This window comes from Manis pentadactyla, chromosome 10 (assembly GCF_030020395.1).
Source record: "Manis pentadactyla isolate mManPen7 chromosome 10, mManPen7.hap1, whole genome shotgun sequence".
Taxonomy (NCBI): Eukaryota; Metazoa; Chordata; class Mammalia; order Pholidota; family Manidae; genus Manis; species Manis pentadactyla.
The window spans coordinates 120,537,479-120,558,327 of NC_080028.1; the positions used below are offsets into that span (position 1 = coordinate 120,537,479).

Sequence of the window (20,849 nt, forward strand, 5' to 3'; positions counted from 1 at the left end):
CTTTCAATTCTTCTCTCCCCTCCCCCATGCACTGGGGACCCAGAAAGCTCAGAGATTTTTTTATTTTGCTGAGCAATTCTGCCAGCAATTTCAAGAGGGCTCCTTCCCAAATCGAGGTGGCAACCACTCTGAGAGTCAGTCTGACATGTCAAAGGGTCAGGAAGGTTCTGGAGAGACTTAAGACAAGCGCCTGTCCTGTTGATGCTTTGTCCCAGCAAGGCAGCTCTTGAAGAACTAGCTTTGGTGGAGACGCCAAGGGGCTTTCTGGGTGCGAGTCAAACGTGTGGATTGCCAAGGACTTGAAAACACACAGATGAGCCAGAGATCATGGGAGCAGGGCACAGGCAAACAGCCTCCCTGAGATCTTCTCCAGCAGATAAAATTCTTGGTTCTCCCTGAGTATGTCTCAAGAAGAGCCTGCAGAATGTGTATCAAAGGCCACATGGATTTTCATGCCGTCTGATTCCCCATCTAGGTATTGATGCTGCAGATGGTCAAAGCACTGGTGTGTGGAATAGGGAATTGGGGACAACTGAAATGTCCAACAATTAGGGAAAGGCCAAACAAATCTAATACGTTTGGATGATGAAATCCTCTGCTGACATTAAAAATGCTGTTATAAAAGGACATTGAAAGTGGAGAGAAACGCTCAAGGCACAGTAAATGAAAAAAGGTCAGAAAAACCATGCCCTACATGCTTCCACTGCATAAAAAGAAAAAAAAAGAAATTCAGGCCCTGCCTCCCTCCTTGTGAGGAGCAGAGCAAACAGACTGGGGTGGAAGCCGAGGTCGTGGGACAGCCAGGTGGTTTTATTAAATGAATTTTAGTTTTAGTTTTTGTGCTTGTCCAAATTGTCCAAGAGTCCTACTACAAATGTTTTAAAACAAAAAAAGAAGGGAGGATGAAGGAAAGGACACAGGCTGCCTGGGAGCTGGACAAGCTTAATTAAGCTCCTGGGTCCTTAGCACACCCCTGTTCTGGCCTCCAAAGCTCTCTCCCCGGGGCTCACTGGGAACATCCCTGACGCTGGGGCCCGGCGCAGTGCTCCAGAAGCAGGTGGACCTGCGCCAATGGCTAGATGCTTCCCCTACTTTCCAGGAGCCCCAGGTTTCACAGGGCAGGTCGGGGTCTTCCTTTTTCTCTCTGCTCCCATTCTGCCAGTTATTCTGGGAAGATGAACTCATGAGTAACTCTCTGGCATTTGTCAAGCACAAAAATACCACAAAAAAGGTCAGCCTTCTATTTTAGGTCCACTGAGAGAGGGAGCACCGAGCTGGGAGTCAGAACCCCAAGTTTGAGTCCAAGCTCTGTTCAAATGGCTTTGTGACCTTGGACAAGCCCGGTCTCCTCTGTGGGCCTCCTCGCCTGTGTGTGAAAACAAGGCCGTCAGTGAGGCTATCTCGCCTTAACAGTTCTTGATAGTTTTCTTTTTACCTATAAATCTGAATTCGATCTGAACCCCGTGACTTTTTTGGAAGGTAGGCAAAGATCCTGAAAAATGCCTCTTGAATAGACTTGGTTCACACCCCCCACCCCCACTAAGGCTCCCCCGAGGGGGACCAGGCTGCTCTGTGGGTCAGGATCCTGAGCCGAGCAGCGGCAGCCCAGGGGCTAGCAGATGTGTTTTGTTTTGCTCACATCGTGTTTGTTGGTTGGTTGGTTTTAGGTACCATTATTTACACATGGGGAGATTTTACATACACAATCTAGACTTCTGGCTTCTTACAAAAATAGAAATATCTAGCATTTACTGGACCCCATTTACATGTGGCAGCAACTGGCGGGAGGGAGGGAGCTGGTTCCTTCTCCATCCCAGTTGCTAATCTCTGCTATTTATCCTTAGATTATTGGTCAAGTCCACAGGACTCAGGGCAGTCCCAGCTCCCAGAGACCTTTCCCATCAGCTTCCTCCTCAAACCCTATCCCCCAGAACCACTGCGGGGGACGGGGGTGCCTGTCGTGACGGGATTGACCGGCCTCTAGTCCACCAAGTGGGTCCTCAGACCGCATGGAAAGAACCACTCGCTCTCCGTTCCGCCTCAGCTGGGCTGTTCCCTCGGTCTGGAATTCCCTTTTGCCTCTTTTCTATCTTTTCTTTTCCAGCAAGAGTTTCCATCTGGTGGGGTCGCGTTTTCTCCCATGTTCATGCCCTATCTTGCCTTGGGCCCTCATCAGCTGTACACCAGTTGGTCCTCCACGGTAGGGCATAAGAGACTCAATTACAAAGATGGTTTGCTATTTTGTGTAGTGACTATCATTGCTTTAACAGCTAGCACCTGGGATCCTCTGCCATTAAGAGGGCTTTGGACTGTGTGTTTAATATTACCAGCTGTCTTTAATACCCATTCTCCCCTTCATCTGCAGTTACAGAACCTGGAGGCTAGGCATAGCCACGTGGTTGAGTTGTGGCCTAAAGTGGCATGTTGTATTTCCAGGAAGGCTTCTTAAAATGGAAAGAGATATGCCTTCCTCAATCCTGCCTCCTGAAACATGGCATGTGATGGCTGGAACTCCAGCAATTATGGTGGGCCATGAAGATGAATCACTATTAGGAATGGCAGAGCACTGAGTAGGAAGGAGCTGGGGTCCCTGATGCCTTTGTGAAGCCCTTAACTACTTTTATCCAGGCTTCCTCTACCTGAGAGGGAAGTAAATTTTTGTTTTGGTCTTTCTTTATTAAGTAATTTAACCTAATCTTAATGGACAGTTACAAAAAAGCTTTGTTAAGGCAGGGATGTGGGCTGTGCTATAGGGACAGACACTGACTGGCCCCCAAAGCTTCTGGTATAGGGAAAGGTGCCCTGCACTTCCCGGGGGTAAGTCTGGGAGTGGTGGCATGAGGAAAAAGAGTGGAAGGGGCAATTGAGCTGCAGGAGGTGACCTTCCCCACAGCCCCCAAATCTTTATGAAACATTCCTTCAAGTCTTTCTTTCCTTGGGTGGCACCAATGGACTTTTTTGGTGGAAACCAGTGAAGGGACTGAATTTCTGTGTGAGTTCACACCAGGCCACATAGATTACACATGCGACCCAAGACCTAGAACAGTGGGGACCACGGGAGACTAAAGTGTGGGAAGGCTAGCCTGATGCAGGCTAGATGACTGGGGGGGTTTGAGCCAAAGGTTTCCTACATCTCTGAGGAGCAGGGAGGCCCCAACTGAACTCCATGGTCTGCCCAGAGCTTGCTGTTTTGCATAGTGCAATTCCTCCGAGGATGTTGGTCATGTGACTGAAGTGCAGCTCAGGTCAAAAATGAAGATGTGAGAACCACCTGAGCATGTGGGGGACTCCACAGGGACGTTGAGGGAGTGAAGTGGAAGGGGCCCCTGGGCAGTCTCAACCTCCCCTCAAGCCTCACGCTTCCAGATGCTCTTACGTCTCACCTGCTTCCAGGAAGGATTTGAGGTGGGTTATATTTTAAGGCCCAAACCTAAATGCCATGGATATTAAATACTGAAAGCCACTAAACACAAACTAAATGATGAGAGTCCAACAGTAAAAGGTGGGTGGAGAGTGAAAAGGTCCATCAGAATCACTTCCAGCTGTGGGACGCTGATGTCACCGCTGGGTCTTCCTGGGAGCCAAGGCCCCCAGGAAAATGGTACCCTAGCTCTCCTGGCAGGCCAGCTCACGTGCAAGGTCCCCGTCCCAATAAACCCCACCGGGCCATGCCCCTGAAGGTAGCTTCCTGGAAGACACAGCTGCTGACTGGAGATGGGGCCTCTCTCTGGAAAGGTAAAGCCATATCACAGTGCTTTTCAAGCTTTCTTCTCAACAGTGAAGCTCAAATGTATACAGCAGATGAAAGCAAAGCTACCCTGGGTGCTGGGTGCCTGGCCAAGGGGGGGCTTCCCCTGTCTCTTCTGGACACCTCTGCAGAGCCTATCTGTGACAGTCCCAGACACGGCAAGAGGGCGCCTCAAAGGCTGGAGACTGCGGCTGCAAACCTGAGTAGCACAGGGCCAGAGGGGCAACATCAATGACCGAGGAGGGCCGGCATGAGCGGCCGGTAGTCGTCCCCCTCTGCCACCTGTTTGCTCCTATTTGGGTGTGACGTGGGCACCGCGGAACAGTTCTCTTCCATCAGGAAGATAAACACAGTCCATGGGCGTTCTGCCCGTGTCAGGGAGGTGACAGGGCCTGGCAGAGATGGGAGAAAACCAGAAAACTGCACTGCCACTGCCTGAGAACACAGGCCAGTGGGGCCATAGCTTCAGTTTCTCCACAGAAGCTGGATATCTGGATTCATAACATAAAATCTCCTTATTTTAAGAAGTGTCCATAACTTAATTCATATTCCTGTTTTAAACAAAAAAGGTGGTGACCACAAGTGAGCCAAACCGTGTGCGCCCCTGTCTGTGTGGGCTGGGCTGTCAGTGCACAGGCCTGGCTCGAGGCTGAGCCCCCGATGTCACGCAGGGAGGCCACCTTGCCAAGCTCCTCACATGAGCGGCTTCTGGGTCTGAAGCACATGACTCTGGGCCATTTAAGTCTCAGAGAGGTGTGTTCTTAAGAAACCCAGTGTTTAAGAGATCGCTTTTAGGAAAAAGCCCTACAATTTTGAGGGGTGAGCTGTTTGCCCTAACAAAATCCAACACTTATTCATGTTTGTTCCCCACTGAAAAGCATTAAATAAAACCCGAAGGCTGATTCAAGGAGATGCAACCCATGCATTTTTGATGGTCTCCAACTTGAATGAGGACTGTGGGTGGAGTGTGCCCTGCGCTGGCCTTTCAATAGCAAATTCATGCCGCCCGCTGCAGCTCAGGTTTCCACTAGCAGCTTTGGATTTTCTCACCACCGTCGCAATGCTGGGAAACAGTAAAAAATCAATTGGCCTTGTGACCTCATACACAAATCTGAAGGCAGCAAGTGCGGCCATGGCCTTATTTCTCCCCTCCCCTCCCAGTGCAGCGGGCCAGTCCCTGGGGAGAGCAGAGGGGCTGGCTGCAACTGAGTTTGGTCCTTGAGCCCGCCGGTGCCTCTGGACAGACGGTAGCCACAGGGTCTACAGGCAACACAGAGCTCTCTCATTCACGCTTCCCACTCAAGAGGCCGGCTCTGAAGCCCACCCTCCTGCAAGATGAGAGAGATGCCTGAGGGTGGTGGGGGCTGGCAGCTGTTGAGTGGGGGGCACACGAGAAATGCGAAATCACTGACAATTCTTCAAAGAACACGTGGGGGGTTGAGGAAGCAGGGTTCAGATTCAAGTCCAGCAACAGCACATCTGCAACCATCCAGGCAAGGCCTGGGGTGATCACCCTGGGCTCCCTTAGGGAATCCACATGAATGCAAAGGAATCTACCCACAGGGTGCAGGGTTCAGAATGGCAGCAGCCCTGCAAGCTAGCAGGACCCTTGGCCCGCCTGCCCTCGAAGCCTCCCCTCACTGCTAGGACTCAGGTTTAAGTGAATGTAGGAGACTCAGTTATTTGCGCAGACCCAGACCCACCCTTCCCAGGCTCCCTCAGTGAGCCACACACCATTTACTAATTTAGGGTTGTGGGCACAAAGCTCTGGGCCTTCAGGGCAATCCCAGTGGTCACTCCATGTAACTTCTGCCTTTCTTCATGTGCACTTCCTGTCCAGCCCAGGGGCAGATGTGCAAATCAGGCACCTGGAGGGGAGCCTATTGCCTCCCTCCACCAAGCCTGAGCACCCTCACCACAGGTGATCCCTGAGATCACTGACTGGCTGCACCTCAAATGCTTCAGGACTTTAATTTCTCATTGCTTTTAAAGGGATAACGTACAAAAACATCTGGGAACTTGCAGAATCTTTAGCCTGTAGCTCTTTATCCATGGACAGATCATCTTGGATTTTTAGGACTATACTTGACTATCTGCAGAAAAGACAAAATGGTCTTTCAGTATTTGGCTTTCTCTTTGTGCCATCTCTGTCCCACCTCTGCCCCTGAAAGTGGTTTTTGCTCCCGGGTAAAGCCTGCCACGGGAGAGATCTGAGGTCTAAATGTCCCTTTGGCTGCTGGGGGCGCGTCTGGGCTGTGTGGATGTCAGCACCTTGCTGTGCTCAGCTGGCATCCCTTTGCCACCTCAGGCACAAACACATCTCGAGGTCACAGAGGGTCAGCTGTCATGCAGGGTCATGGTGGATGGGACCTCTAGGAAAACCTCCTGTAGTGGCATGACCTTGCACTAAAGCTGAAGGCTTCCAGGACTTGGGCTTCATTCCCACGGACCAGGCCCCTGCCTCGCCCAGCCCTGCCCTCTTCCCCTGGTATTACCGTTTGTACATTAGTGAGCAAAGAGCTCCACAACAGTCTCTCAGCAAAGGCATTAGAAAGCCCAGCAGTGGCCATCTCGGCTGCCTCTCTACTGAGGCAGGAAACAGGGCTGAAAAAGCAGCAAGAGGGAGGCGGGTTAGAGAGGTATCGGGGAGCGCTCCAGGCTCAGGGCGGGGCCGGTGCCCCCGACTCCTCTGGCCCCAGGGCCTACGGGGGCCGGACCTGGAACCACTGGCCAGGGCTGGGGTAGGTCAGACACAGTCCTGCTTGCCAGGACAACCACCCGAGGGTCTCACTGGCCCAAGGATCGCCTGATTCTTTCCAGCAAGTTTCTCATCTCATCAGCCCTGCTCTGTGCTCTCAGGCCGGGATGTGGTGAGGCCACGATGCGTGGTCCCACACTGACATGTAGGCCCTGCCTGGTGTGTTCTACAAAGTAGAGGTGTGCAAAAGGGCTAGGGGATTGGTTCCAATCTTCTGCAAAGGCATGTGCACTTGACACATGCTTAATACACTCACAAAGCAGAGCCATGTGTTTCTATGTGTGTGGTCCTGGTTCTCTGCGTGTGTGTCTGCCAGGACCTGGGTTCTGCAGAGTGGGTTGATCACCTTCTGCAGCAGGGCCATGTCACCAAAGCTGTCCCTGCCATGTGTTTTAGCAGACTGAGGTTAGACCGGACCGGCCGATAATGTTCTATTACACATCATCGCCCTGGAGATGCCGTCTGCAGCTGTGTGGGTCACACACAATCAGGGAGTGTGTGCAGAGCCACACAGAAACAGCAATGGATATTGGCCAAGAACAAGTTTCAAAAGCCATAACTGAGGTCATCAAGGAGCTAGGACTCTGTCAACTTCTGCCTTGGCAGACCCGTGGGATACAGGCAATAGGGCTGAGGTACACACGACTCTGTCCCCTACAAGGGAGGAGCCTTGAGAAGAGCAAATGCATGGCTTTGGGCCTGTAGTTCCCTCCCCAGGCACAGGGTACAGGGGTGAAGAGGGCCCAGGGGTCTGGCTACCCCGTGGGGGCACGTGACCTCAAGGGAGCCACATAACATCCTACCAGGGAACCTGCAAGCCTGTGTGCTCTCACATGTGAAGGCGGGGACAACAGCGCACCCCGCAGGGCCCACGAGGGCTCAACAGGCCGACACAGTCTAAGTGCCCAGCTGGTGCCAGCTGTTTGGATTACTTAACTGGCATTTAAGGGACCTGGAACTTGGGCCCAATGAGGCAGGAGCTGGGATTTTCATTTTCAGAAGTGTCTTTACAGGAGGCAGAAGAAACGGTTCGACTCTTCAGAGAAACCATCACAACCCAAAGCAAAATTCTTCCCACATTAGCTTTATATGACTGAAGGTTTCAGGAGATAATAAAGAGAGAGCTTTTTATAAGTAACTTTAAATATCTAAGTTTACGTTTACATGAAAGCAGTATATGAGAGAATGGGGTTATTATTATTATCATCCAGATTCTCAAAAATCTCATCTGCTATGTTTGGACTCCAACACGCGTGCCTGTGTTCTGTTTGTTAGCATTTCTTTGCTAGAGAGGCAGATGTGTTCGGAACTGTATGAAATTGCCTGTATTCAACCAATACGAGCAACGAAAATGGCAATTTCATACGGTTCCCCCTAACATGAATTGGTCCCTCTTGAAGATCTCCACCGAGGTGATCCGTGGTGGGGAGAAGACGGGAGGAACCAGCTGTGTATTCAAACAAGTGGTGGTCCACAGTCTCCCTTTTCAGTCTGTGTGACACCCCGTGTGTGTTTCTGTGTGTCTGTGCACACATGTGTGCTCTTCTCTGCAGCTGAGATCCATTTTTTCATTTCCAAATGGTAGCAGCTTCAACAAAATGCCTGGAAATGATCTTGGCACTTAAAGAGAGGTTGTGTCTCCTTGATGGAAAACTCCAGAAGAGGGGCTTGCAAAAACCTGGAGAGATTTCTCAGATAGGCTCCAGTGCGACCCTTTGTGCTTCCTTGCAAATGCTAAGCTAATGTGTTTGATGTTAAAATCACCCCGGTTCTGCATTGGTAGTTTTGACTTATTTTTTTTTTTAGTATGATTAATATTTCATCATAAAAGTATTGATTTCCTTTAACTAAGAGACTTTAAAGTTTGCTGCATCCTTAAGCATGATTTTATTATGTCTTGGGGCCAAATGTTTTTTCCTCCCCCCTAAGGAATGCTTTTCCTTTTATATAATGTGTGTTAAGAAGAAAAAAGGAATTGATTCACAGAATTCTGCCTTATAGGCAACTTTTAAGGAATGTATCTAGTAGATACACTGGATAGACATTCTTAAACATGATCACAATGCCTCACTGGGAAGCCTTTTTATCTGTCAGGAGTAAAAACCAAAGCATAAAATTTGTATTAAAATATGAGATATTTCTAAGAAGCTAACATGGGAAAAGTAAGACAACTCCAGGCATGACCCCAAAGCTTAGAAAATCCTTTCAAGTGTCCCAAGGTTCATAAAAACCTCAGTTTCCACATTGTCATCTCTCTCGCTTCCTTCAAGAGAGCCAACACAAAACAAGAAATATGGCCAGTTTGGGGTTTGCCTAGAAAAGGCTCCATTTCCCTCTCTATCTTAAAACTACCAGCATCAGATATGAGTTGCAGAGTTAGCGAAACAAGGCTCGGTTTTTCAGAACCCATCCAGGAAGCAGGCAGAGGGCAGTAACTGGCAAACAACGAAGCGCTCGGGAATGTTTAAATATTGAACATCCTTTCTCCTTCCTCTACATTTATTATTAACTTGGACCCACATCACTGTGTACATTGACTTGATTTCTTCCCAAGAATCCATGACACAATGGACAATACTTAGGGCCGGTGAGTGGGGGTGGGGCTGAGATTTGGGTTTCTTTCTTTCTTACCCTCACTGGAAATCCTTTACGGTCAGCCCCACGTTTTTAGAGCCATGAATTCCTGGAAACGTCTCAGCCTTTCGATGACCCCTGGCGCCCGAATGCAGATGATTAGTGCCCCAAATATTGACAGACTGGACTTTCTTCTCCTCCCAAATAAGGGAGCAGTGTCAGAGCGAGGCTGCATGCAAGATGCTGTCGCCACCGGACAAGTGAGATGGTGGGAACATCATCTGCACAGGTGCTCTTTTGTCTGGGACCCCGGCTCCCTCAGCTTCGCCCAGGTAGAAACAATGCCTGTGATACCACGGGAATGTCAGAAGTGTGCAGTTTAAGAAAAATAAATCTGTCTACAGCTGCAAGACGTCCTTCGCTTAGTTACAAGACAGCTGGGAGGGGGCTGGCAGTGACCCTTGCCTGACACACGGAGCGCACCTGATGTTAGCAGCCTGGGCCGGCAGCCAAGCCAAATCACAGCCCGGGCCCGGCGTCATTCCTTGGGAAGAGGATCATTTGGGACTGGAAATATCAATCTAAAATCTTGCCAGAAACCATGGCAGCACCTTTCCTAGGAATCCAGTAAGGGGGGAAGGGTGACCACCCGTCATGCCGGCGCAGAAAGCAACACCTTCCCGCCGAACAAAGGTCCTCTGGAGCTGCCAGCAGGACAAGCTGCCTCCTAGCATTTGTTTTTCCTGGGCTTTTATCTGTTCAAGTGAGATCATCCCAAACGAGCAGCCCATAGATTCCACTTTCCTTTAAAAGACAGTACTACATTTGGGATGGATGTTTTCCCCTGAAACGGCTAAAGTTTTCCTTCCCTGTATCCTGCTCTCTGGCCTCTGCACTGAGCTGGCGAGCAGTGCTGGCCCTCGCCTGGCTGAGCGAAGCGTCTGCCTCCCAATGCCCGTTCCGGGCTGGGGGTACTCGAGCACCCAGTCCTGTCCTTTCACTCCTCACGCACACAAACCCCTCAGTTCTCTGCCGCCTCATTCTCTGAGGTCCCCGGGAATGAAGTCCCTGGGCTTCCCAGGTTTTTTATGCAGGGTAGTTCTTTCAGAATCTACCCTGAAAGGCCCTCAGGTTGGCCGGCTTTGAAAGACTCTTAAGAACCCCCTCTCTGGCTGGCCCCCCCGCCCCCCAAAGTAGCTGAGTGCTCATTATCTGATCGCCTTTCAAAGCAGTGGGATGATGTAGGCGGCCGTGGGCTGTACGGACTGAACCAGAGAACTTGCTTCTCTCTCCCGGTCTTGTTTGGCAAACTGCCCTGTGAGTGAAGTTTCACTGATTAATTTAATACCTGATGCCCAGAGAGCCCCGTTATTTCTGAAATCTTTAATCACATAGGCAGTTTGCAAGAGAATGTGCCCTGAACAGACATTCTGAGCTACAGTTTCCTATTTTGCTGTTAACCTGTGGACTCCCTTTCTTTTTGGCAGGAACATGAAATTAAATAAAAATAAAGACTTAACAGAAAGAACACATGTGCCCATGCTGGTAGGCACGCACACACACATGGTGACGAGGATTTAGCCTTGAAGCACTGAGTGGGCTGGCATCTCTGGAGAGCCCTGGTAAATAAAAATACAGGGTCTGGAGGTGGCCAATCTGGTATCCCCCCTCTGCTTTCCGGAAAGCACCCGGCAAGGTGCTATCAAGAGCCTTAAATATGGGCATATCTGTACAGGGAGGTTCATCATAGGGTGATGCATAATGCAGGAGAAGCAACATAAGTAGCCAAATACATGGCCTGGCAAAGTAAATTTTGGCAAAGCTGTGGACTGTTACACCTTGAATTGCATCTCCCCCGAATTCTCAGAAGTCCTAACCCCTCAGGTTAGGGGTCAGTACCTCAGAATGTGACCTTATTTGGAAATAAGGTCATTGTGTAGATGTCATTAGTTGAGATGTGGTCATTAGGCGTGGGTCCTAATCCAATATGAGCAGCGTCCTTAGAAGAAAGGGAAGTTTGCACACGAAGGCCTGCCCAGCAGGACACCACATGAAGAAGCAGCGAGGTCAGGGTAATGCTTGTACAACAAGCCAAGGGGCCACAAGGGTGCCTGCAAATCACCAGAAGCCAGGAGAGAAGCATGATTCCTCCCTACTGCCCTCAGGAGGAACCACCCCACCCCTGGCTCTCAGGCTTCAGGCCTCCAAACAGCAAGACCACCAATTTCTATTGCTTAAGCCACCCAATTGGTGGTACTTGATTATGACAGCCATTCAAAATGAAGGCTATGAAGAGCTATTTTGCAGCACAGGGAAATGCTCCTGACATGATAGCAACATGATTAATAACAAAACCCCATGACCCAGCAGTTTGCGTCTTGGGTTGCGTGCATTCACAGAGAGGGGTGTTCAAGGATGCCCACGGCAGTGCTGTCTGGGGGTAGTGCTGACCTGGGAGCAGCCCAAATGCACAGCCAAAGAAACCCAGGGGGCCCCAGTGTGGAATACTACACAGCCACAAAAAAGAACAAGCAACATCTGTACACATTAACACAGGAGGATTTTCGATTTACAGTGGTGTCTGAAAGTCAAGATACAGAAAGTTATCTAGAATTATGATTCTGCTTAGGTTAAAGGGGAAAAAAAGGCAGTCTAAGTCATAACAATTACAGATCCATAACCCTTTATCCTAAACCCTTGAGGCTAGATATGTTCTGGAATTTAGAATCTTTATGGGTTAAAAGGCCATATGGCACATTACACATATATTAGGTCACACCCTCAGCTGGGTCTCAGGCAGTGAAAAGCAAGCATATTACATTTCTGCAGGGGAATAAAACCACACACATATATTCACAATAAATGGCATCTGCAACTCTTATAAATAGCCTATAAATCATTCAGGGCAGGTATTGCCACCAAGTGAGCTATGAAAAATCTTTGGATTTTCAGCATTGCCTGGATTTCAGAATTTCAGAGAAAGGCTGTGCCCTGTCTCATCTGTTGGCTATGGGTACAGAGATGGACTGCAACTACACACAGAAAGGTCTGGAAGGAGATAAGCCAGACTGAGGGGGGTCTAGGAGGGAGGGAATCGGGGAGGAGTAATCAAAGGGGACTTGAAGTCCCATTTCCAAGGCTCTGATTTTTAAAAAAATGCAGAACCAACTCACGTGTCTCTTGGGTAACTAAAATCCAGGGGGAAAAAGTGGAAGAGAAAAAACAAGAGAAGGTAAATGAGAAGTAAACTAAAATATTAACCATGCCTTTTTCTAGGGCAGATTTCTAGGACTGTGGTGATTTCTTCCTGTAGCTCTACAACTTCTATTGCTAATTTTCTACATTCATGTATTAACGCACACAAATGAATACGTCAGGCCTGCAGGAACAGGGGAATGGGTCCCGTCCGTTCCTGTCCTCGTGGGCTCACTCCCAGGGCCTCGCGGCCTCGCGGGGCTGAACCCCGCCGCTCCCTGACCCGCTGCCGCCATCGCCCTCGTCTGCTCCTGCTCGTGGCTCAGCAGCCGCGTCTCTGTCACCATGAAATACAGCCCCTTCCCCGGATGCTGCTCACACGCTGGCCACTTTGATTCATCATCTCTCTTACTCTCTCTGTCCTTTATTTTTTTGCCCTCCTCGGCCTTTGATTGCTTTTCGGGAGTTTATCATATTGAACTTTTTTCCCTTTCCAGGAAACCCTATTCTTTTTTTTCTTCCCTTTCACAATTAATAAATAATCGTGAGAGCACTTCTTTGGAAAGGAGCACATCCTGCCTCCCAAACAGAACTGCTGGTGTGTCTCCTTGGGAGCCCCTCTGGGCCTGTGAAAGGCACATCGCCTGTCACCCGAGGGGCAGCATTTGGTCCGTCACTGTGGTTCGGGGAAGGGCACCAGTGGGGTGCTCGGTATCCGAGCTGCTCGCAATCCCCCAGGACTGCTTGCATAGCCGTCCTCCAGAGAGGGGCTGGCAGATGGAGCACTGGCCCAGGGGCTGAGCACCGCGGTCTGACAGGGAAGGGGATACAGTGTAAGAGTCAGAGCGTGGGCTCTGGAGACAGACAGATGGGTGCAAGTCCCAGCCTGATGCTGCCCGCCTGTGTAGCCTTGAGCCTCAGTTTTCCTGGGCACACTGGGTATGAAATAATCCCTACCGCATAAACATTAAGTGAAGAGTGCACACAACCACCCTCAGCACAGGGGCTGATGTGAAGTAACTGCTCAACAGACAGTGGCTGGCACTAAATAGTAGCGCAAGCCACGGCTCTGAGCAGTTATTTCCAGACACTCTTCACCAGTTTCTTTCCAAAAAGAGGGGCACAACTAGCCCCAGTCATCTCCAAGTAATGCCATAGAGCATTCTGGATCATATCTTTCGAAGTCATTGGAGTGAGCTTGACAGAGTGGCTGGCATATCACCTACGAGCACCAGGAAGTGACTTCTGGAACAACAGGCAGGTATTGTTCACCTGTTTTCTGTCTTAAACCCACCACACCAACTGCCACTTCAGAGGCTTTCAACAAACGCTCACGGCAGTGTTTCTAATGCTCACACCTACTTTCTTTCCCAGAAGTTGTGATTCTGAGGTCAGACCACACTCAACAGAGATTTCTGGAAAGGTATGAAATGCAAACTTATCTCATAATTTACAGGAAAGGAAAGGGAACGGGAGGCTTATTTTACCAGCAAGTACAGAGTCTTTTCTTCAAAGTCAAAAAGAAATGGAAAAATGGCAAAAAAATTTTAGGGAAGAGGATGGGTGCCAGGTGAGTCTGGGTTGCATCAAGGTTTCCAGCTTATTCCAGAACATGTGGCAGTTTCCAATTTCTCTTTTTACGTTTGGACTGCTTTAAGGAAAATGTTGCATAAATTGGACTATTTTAAGTTAAAAATGGGACACAAAGGAGATAATCTGGTCTTAAGGAAAAGATGACAGCTTTGAGACAGTCCAACCAGCTTTGAACTATTTTTCAAAATATAATAGTTTTATTCAGACATATTCACAAACTGTATAATTCACCTATTTAAAAGGTACAGTCCAATGATTGTTAGTCTAGTCACAGAGTTGTGCAACCATCACTATAATTGGTTTTAGACATTTATTCCCCTTATAAGTAGTTGTGATGGTAACTCACAGCAGGGGGTCACCAACATATTTATCCCCAATGACACTGAAATGCGCCTGTAACCCGGCCTTTCAAAGAACCTCCCACTCTAGATTCTGCCATTTGTTCTCCAGCATGTGGCATAAAACATTTCATTCTCCACATCAGGCCTGGGCCCAAGCACTTACCCTTCCAGTGGAAGTAAGTCATCAGGAAAATGTCCTGGGTCAAATTCCTCCTTCTATGCTCTTTGCTAACAAGGGGAGGAGACCTGGCAGCACTGGGCTGAGTCTACACGTTCCTGGGAAACAGGGCCAGGATCTCGGGCCCCACTTAGGCAGAAATTAATGACAAAGGGGAATTCCACACCCGGCCAAACTGGCGGCCAGTGCTGTGGACAACTGCTTTCATTCCCTGGGGATCCGGGCAGCCTGTGGGCTAAGGCGTCAGTGGCTCTCTGTCCGTGTGGGCTCCTGTCTGGGATGGATGCCTGCTCAGCTTTGCTCTTCAGCTTCCTTCCAGGTCAACATCCCTTCCTCAGAGAAGTGGACTCCTGGACGCCTCGTCCAGGTCAGATCCCTGTGTCACACATTATTCCCCGCTCTTGGCCGGTTCCCTCAGGGCCCTGGCTGGCAGTTCTAGACTATCTATGGCATCCTCAGTACCTGGTGCTTCAAAGGGACTGGTGTGTTTAGCCCACTCCTGAGTCCAGAGCAAACAGCGTCTGGCACATAGGGAGGTGGAGAAGATTGATGGCTCCATCCACGCATCAATCCTTCTCTCCCTCCCTCCCTCCCTATCCATCCATCCATCCAATACTTCCCAAGCACCACCTATACGCCTCCCGGGGCAGCGCCAGGAGCTGAGCATTTAGCAGGACAGAAAACAGTGTCCGCTCTCTTGAGCTTACAGTTCAGGAACAGGCTGGGGCAAGGCAGGGTGGCGGACGGGCAGGCAACAACAGAACGGAAAAAGCTGGGAGGGATGAGCGGTAGGAAGAATAAGCAGGGTCGGGGCGTCCAGGGTGTGGGGAGCGGAGCAGGGCTGTGATCCACACAGGACGCTCTGGGAAGGCCCCTCTGGGACAGTGTGGTCCGAGGAACGACCAAAAGCAGTGGGAACAGAGCTGCTCGGGTGCCTGGGGACTGGAGTGCTCCTTGCAGAGGCCACCAAGTACAGGGGCTGCAAGGCAGGGAGTGCCCAGCGTGGCGGAGGCTCCGCTGGAGGCCCCTGGGGCTGCTTTGGAGTGGGTCTGGGGACAGTGGAGAGAGGTGACATCAGTCCGAGGAGCAGCAGAGGGTCCAGACTGCGGGGGCCTTGGGGGTCACTGTGAGGAATGGGAATCGGGCTTTCATTCTGAGTGAAATGGGAGCCAGTGGCGGATTTAGGCAGAAGACACACATGATCTGACTTACAACTGGAAAGGGTTTTTCTCACCACGGTGCTGAGAACAGATCAAAGGAGCCAAGTAAAGGAGCAGGGGGACCAGTCTGGAGGGCTGAGGCAGGAGTCAGCAAACATCTTCAGGCCAAACCCCTGACGCTGGCAACGGGGCCCTGTTCTTGTGAGTGAGGTTTTATGGAATGCAGCCACGCCCGCTCACTTACACACTGTCCACGGCTTCCCGGCTGCAAGGGCAGTCAGGTTGGGAGAGACACCACGTGGCCCACAGAGCTGAAAATAGTTACTACCTGGCCCTTTAAGAAGAATCAGCCACCCCTGGTCTAGGAGCTGGGGTGACGTGGTGAGGGCCTGATTCCAACTGCATTTCCCAGGTAGGATGGGAGACCCTTGACGGGCTGGGCGGGCCTTGGCCCTGGAGTGGACGAGTGACGTGGCCTCCAGCTGCTCTTCCTCTCCAGGTAAGTGCAGGCAGTCACAGTGCATGGGCAGCCCTGCCTGGGGCTAGCCCCCCGTGAACAACTGTCACCCTGCTCCAAGGGCTGGGCTGCGTACAGTCAGTTTAGGGGGCAGCCTTTAGCTCCCCTGCTTGAATCCCACAAGCACTCCCCTGGGCTCCTGATGAAGTCCTGGACCGTCACCCCAGGACGGAAGGTCATTCCCACATGGCCTCATCTCCTGCTGCCTCCAGGCCCTGCCCCCTGCCCGGCATGCCCCACCCCTAACCTGGCCCATCCATCAAGACCTCATTCTAGAGCCCTCCTTGCTTTCCAGTTCCAAGAGGCCTGGTGTCCTGGCCCTGGGCTCTCAGCCCATCATAGCAAGGCCAGACTGCACAGCAGTATGGGTTAGGTGCTGTCCTCCTCAGGACACTGTGAAGTCCTTGAAGTAAGGGCCCATCCAGAACCTTCCACTCCTTCAGTCTTTGGCAGAGCACAGAGCGGTGCCCATAATAGGTTTCCTCAAAGAACAACAAGCTTTGAAGAATTGGCCTCTTCTGACACTGGGCCCAGGGTACCGGATGTATCCTGTTCCCATACCCAGAATCCATCATCCAATGGGGTTCTGACCCTTCTGGCAGGCCTCTGGGCCACAGGATATGGAATGAGAGTGGAAATGAGAACACAGAGAAGGGGGCTGGCAGGAGCATAGGCCAGGGTCAGGCAGAGAAGGGTGGAACATTGGTGCTGTTCACTCGCTGTGCAAGTCTAGGTAAGTTCCTTAACTACCCCGAACCCCAGGAAACTTCAACAGAAAAATAAGCATATGCCTCTCTCTCCCCAGGAAGGTTCTGCAGGTGGAATAATGAATTACTGGAACATGCTTGGCACAGAGCTCGAAGCACAAAAGGTAGCCTATTGATAGCAGCCAGGTGAGCCCACTGCCCAGCCAGGGAGCCTGCTCCCCTGTCAGTTTGTGTCTAGTTCCCCTCTACCTGCTGTCCCCTTCCTGGAACACCTCACCACCTCAGCCTGCTTATTCCCATGAGCCCTTCCTCTGTCAGCTCAAGGGGACTCATGGCTGTCATCTCAAACCCAAGCACAGCGCCTGGCACACAGCAGACACTCGATTCACATTTGCTGAATAAAGTAATGGATGAAAAGACAGACTCCACGGCTTTCTGCAGAAGCCCATCTGTGTGGACCCAGGGTGCCAATGACCTACAGCAGTCCCCGAACTTCCATCACTGAAGAACTTAACTATCCTCTGGGCTAGCCCTAGAACCTTCCGGAAAGCTTCTAAATTCATCCCTGACCAGCAGACCTTAAATCTCCACCACAGAGGTTCCTGTGCTAGGCTGGCATTCTTGCGTTTTCCACCGCAGGTCAGTGCCTTATTATTTTTTAAAAAGAGTTCTGGCTGAGAGCCAGCCCAAGCTGCAAAAAGGAGGAGGGACAGCTGTTGATACATCACACCTCCTGGGCAAATGTCAACCAGCCTGGGGAGCCTAGACAGCCACTCAGGGCTGCCCGCCAGAGCTCAAGCATCTCGGGCCTGATTTATCAGCGAGCCTGATGGGCAGCTGGGAAAACCCTTCTCGGCCCAGGGGTGAAAATTGGAGCTCAGGAACCACATGAGAGAGGCTGTAGTTGAGGCTATGGTGTTCCTGCTTTCAACTGCAGCTCCCCAGGGCAAAGCCAGGAATTTCTTCAGGTCCCCAGGCCCTGAAGAGGATCCCTGGATACTGAACTGAGCAGACTGTGGGCTGAGAGGCCTAAGAATAGGTTTCAGCAACACCATGCAGTGCTGTGCAACCTGGGCCAAGTCACTTAACCTCTCTGGGCCTCAGCCTCCTCACCTGTTAAGGGGGAATAGTAACAGGGCCTCCCTCCTCTTCTGTGACCCCCAATTGTAGAGACACTTAGCCCGATCCTGGCAACGTGGTGAGCCTCAGGAAACACTCCTCTTTGGTGATGTCCAAGCCGTTTAAATGTTTTAACCTCAGCACAGCTTGTGGGGACACAGTGCAAAGCACACTACCACTCTGTGGAGGTGTGACCTGGCTGGTCACCTGGCCTCTCTAGCCTTGGTTTCCCCATCTCCCTCCCCTCATGGCATTACTGAAATCACATATGGGAAATGCTCTGCCATCCCTAAGGTGCTACAAGACATGCAGGGACAGGGCCACCCTCAGGAGCAGATCTGTCACAACCAGGCAAGCTCTTCCCCAACCCGTCACTGACCAAGCTGACCAAGGGCTCTCAGTCCACCCTGCCCCAGCGCTTGGCTTCTGGGTGGACCAGTGGCTGCTGCACTACTGTCTCCAACATACCCCCTATCCAGTGGCCACACGTTCAGACACACATAAATCAGGCTCAGCACTGCCCTGCCTAGAGTCCAGGTGCCCAGCGTGAGATCTACCCTCCTAAGGCACCTGTCCACCTCTGACCCCTAACTCACAGTGTTCCAGCCACAAGGGCTGCTAAGTGACAGTCCCGTCAGTGACTGCTCCCTACGATCTCTGGCACAGAGGCCGCCCTGTTTCTATGTCTGCCTCCTCCCACGGGCTGCTGGCTGCACGAGGGCTGCAATGGGCTGCAAGGAGGTGCTCACTGTGCAACTGCTGATGAATGCATAACACCTGAGCGGGCGCCTTCTTTGATGGCTCCAGCAGGGTCAGTGCCCAGAAGTCCCTCTGCCTGCAGGGCCAGAGAACACCAGCTAGAATGCTTGGGAGCGCCCTCTGCAGGGGCCTGGTGGGGCTGCCCTAAAAGGGGCTTGAGCCCCAGTCACCACGCTGGCTACTCCCTGAGCTGGTGATGTGGGCAGGCCACTCTAGCCCTCTGGGCCCTGGCTCGCTGCTCCTCAATGGCATCTACAGAGCACTGGCCCAGGGCTAAGCTCCTGCCCTCATGAGGCAAGTCTCATCATCAGCTCCGTTCCAGGGTAGAGGAAATGGAAGCTCGGCGGCCTTAAAGAGCTTCTGACATCACACAGTTGTCAGCGGGTAGGTGCCAACTTAATCCAGATGGGCCCATACCAGGGTGTATGCCCCTAACCTCCCACCAGCAAGGGCTCCCCAGCAGAGATGTGGAATGTTTTAAACAGCATGGTGGCATACTTCTGGCACACAGTAGGTGCCCAAATGCTGTAGCTTTTAAACTGCTCATGGCCAGTTTCCTGTGAGTGTCCAGCCTGGACCAAGGGCCCTCTGCTGACCTAGCGGGACCGGATTCAGTATAGGTGGTTTCTGAATTTGCTTTTTGCTGAGGGTGGAGTGAAAAGGTCAGAGAGGGGATGATGAGCACACCGTGGCCTCCCCCAGGCCTGAGTACTGTTTCAAGATGCTAGAAGGCTGCTCTGAGCTGGTGGACATTTCCCTTGGGCATTAGACTGGAAAGCTGGCAAACAAAAAAGCATTTTTCCAAAACATCCAAGATTTTATAAATGCCAACTACTTCGGAACCGTCTCAAGGTTACTAAGGGGAAGGCGGGTATTGGGGGAGGTTCATTCCATCCACACTGATTCTTCCTGTCCCCTGCCCCCCTGCTGATTTATGAGGGCTTGCTCTCTCCAAGAGGCTAGAGTGTGTGGGGGACCCAGCATCTGAGGCCCAACTGTCGGCCTGTGAAGTCAACACGCTCAGAAGCCACAACAAAGGGCAGCTTTACCTCAGAAGCCCACAGAGCCTTCAAGCCCACTTAGCAGGAAAGGAAAGAACACTGAGCAAGAGATAACCTTTTTCTCAGGAAGTTGGCAGAAGCCTCAGAAGGAGAGAGAGTCTGTAACCAGGTTAGGTCTCTCTGGAACCCAGGGCAAGCAGCTACTTTTGAGTCTTGCTTTCCTCAGCTGCACAGTGGGGTTACAAACACCACAGACTGTATGAATTTATCCCTTCAATCTTCGTAAAGCAACCAGCCTAGTGCCTAGAACATAGCTGGCTTCAACTAATGGGACTTTCGTCCTGGGGCCTTAAAGAAACATGCAATGCTAGAGGGACACCACATATGTCATTTACCTAAATTTTTACTAACTTGCAAACATTTTGGGATGAGTCACTGCAAATCGTTGTCTAAACTTAGTATTGCACTCAGCTGAAGCATCTACTCCTGAGATCATGTTGTGAGGAGGTGGCTTTTAAGGACGTGAATTCACAGCAGGCAGCAATGGAGACAGAGTCAAACAATTCATCTGCCCCAATTTGACAGGCTTTGGAATATGTTTCTGTGATTACACTGGGGCTTAAGGAAGCAGGCTGTTTAAGTGTGAAGAGACGTCACAAAGCAGCCATTCCCATCACACTGGGATAATATTGACTTTTGGCCTGCTGGGAATTTGAGATGTTGAAAAAAATAATACTCTGTAGGTTTCTGGAGAAAAGCACATTTATACAAAATGCCATGGCTGGGCAGCCACAAATAAAGGCAGCTTTATTTTAGTCATGAGATGCTGGCTACAGCGAGAAAAGAATCGTAGAAAGTCATCGTCTCAGCAGAGACGCCAGGAAGCAGAAGCAGAACCCACTGGTGGCTCCATCATGCCGTCACACTCTGTCTGGGATGACAAGCCAAGCCACGGGTGGGCCAGTCCTTGGAGACCCCTGCCAGCCCCTGGGAACCTTTCCAATCATGGCAACTTATGAAGGCCTCCTGGACAGAACAATACCCACAAGTGATGAGGGTTTTGCTGGCACAGAAGTTGAGATCACCAAAGCGCCCTTGTCAGCTAATTGTGCAGGGAACGCACAGGGAGCGTGCAGGGAGAAACCGAAACGCCTTGGTATTTTGCCTTAAACTAGCCCTGCGGCCTTCCACTCCCTCCA

General features: G+C 51.0%; 1 protein-coding gene across 4 annotated transcripts in view; it reads right to left on the minus strand.

The window, feature by feature from the left end:
* Positions 1–20,849, minus strand: part of CLEC16A (C-type lectin domain containing 16A) — a 198,912-nt gene that overhangs the window by 15,179 nt on the left and 162,884 nt on the right. The gene's annotated exons all lie outside the window — the stretch shown is intronic.